The 1656-nt window shown below is 39.3% G+C and overlaps 1 protein-coding gene across 1 annotated transcript in view; it reads right to left on the reverse strand.

Annotated features, from left to right (window-relative positions):
- Positions 1-260: 260 nt before the first annotated feature.
- LOC115237099 overlaps positions 261-1656 on the reverse strand; it is a 34013-nt gene continuing 32617 nt past the window's right edge. The window contains exon 4 of the mRNA XM_029809950.1: positions 261-1626. The gene's annotated coding sequence lies outside the window, so the exon portion shown is untranslated. The remainder of the gene's footprint in view (positions 1627-1656) is intronic.

The following is a 1656-nucleotide window of genomic DNA, read 5'->3' on the forward strand; positions in this document are numbered from 1 at the left end:
CCGGATGCAAAAGGAGTGAAAAAAAAGCAAATATAATCTTTAAGAAAAACCTGATCGAAAGGATGATTCAACTGACTCAAATGGCTGTATGCGAGAAGTAAAAAAGATATGTAGAAAATACGAAAAAGACTTATACTAATTATAATAAGAGCAAGAATAGGTCAAGTTATGTGACATGTGTTCAATGCGTCGCTTCATATGTAACCGAACAGAGTATGTATGTTGTGTGTCTCCACCCCCCCCCCCCCAGTAATTTAATTTGAAGCGACACAATGTGAAACAAATAATGAAGACGCCACACATAGTTTATGCGTCGATAATCTGTGAACTATTTCTATCTATCTATCTTCTTGACTAACTCATCATCTCATGCTTCGTGTTTCTACCTACCTATTTACTTATTCCACTTAGTTAGGTTGTGCATAGCCGAAAGCAGCTATTTAACCTTTCGCACAGGTTGCTAAAGAAGGCTCGAGGCAGGGAGACTTGTTTTTATCAAGGTCGCGCGACGGTCATCGCCTAAGAGACCTTTTCCGCAGAAATTAAATCGCGAGGAAATACGGGAGAAAAGAAGGGAGATACAATCAGTTAATTCGTGCCCTTAAACTAGGTACCAATCATGTCCATGTAGAGCGCAATTAAAAAGAGAACTTTGAATGCGCTGAATACCTGAGAACGAAATCTCGAAGAGAAAAGTTTGTCTTATGTTTTGAGGATTTTGAGTCTTTATATACTCATCACCAAAAAGAATACCTCTTCTCGTATTCTTACTGACGAATTGTCATCGTCAATTTCACGTCATTGATTTTGCCAAATTCACACAGTCCGGGATAATTAAATGTTCATAATAACGCGCACAAAAGAGTTAAACTTGAGATCTCGAATGACGATAATCATCGATTTATCGCGCGCGAGCACGGTTCGCTTTTTCTGTTTCGATGATATGAAGAACTCAAGCAACTCTTTTTCCTGGTTATCGGTATAGGTTTTGGAAAAGAATCGATTGCCAGCGACCGAAGTAGGCGTTTTTCTCACTTTTTTTTTACTTTTCTTTCTTTCTATTTTGTACATACATATATAAATATACGCATATGCGTATGTCTCTATAAAGTGGTTAGAACGGGTACAAACACACCCCAAGACTGGCGAACCGGTTGGGAATCGGTAGTCAGGTTGTTGAGCAATATCGTGATAAGGCCTCCTCCGTCCGTTCAACCGATTCGCTTTATCTACGCGACGGAAATTAAAATGCGTCCGCATCCAATGACTCGCTGAGGTGCAGCAGGTCGGACGTTTTGCGTAAAGATTGAAGCGAATCGCTAAAGAAACGCGATATTAAAGACAAGATACCAGAGAATATCTTCGATCAAGCCGATCAAAGTGGTATCAAGCGAGAATTGTCATTGAACGGATCGAAGAAGTTTTTGACTTTCGCATAATTTATCACGTCAATCGTTATCTCAACAATGGCTGATCATTTTAGTGCCCGTAAAAAATTAATATCGACAGTTCCGTTACCTTTACGCGCACTTGGTCGTCAGCGATGCTGTCTCGTCGTTGTAACGAAACAGCTGTGTAAAATCCGCACATTAAGAATAGACATATAAAAAAAATTATACAATAACACTCTTTGCTATCTCTCTCTCGTTTATTTCT

The sequence above is a fragment of the Formica exsecta genome, unplaced genomic scaffold (genome assembly GCF_003651465.1).
Source record: "Formica exsecta isolate Colony F162 unplaced genomic scaffold, ASM365146v1 scaffold272, whole genome shotgun sequence".
In the NCBI taxonomy this organism is placed as follows: domain Eukaryota; kingdom Metazoa; phylum Arthropoda; class Insecta; order Hymenoptera; family Formicidae; genus Formica; species Formica exsecta.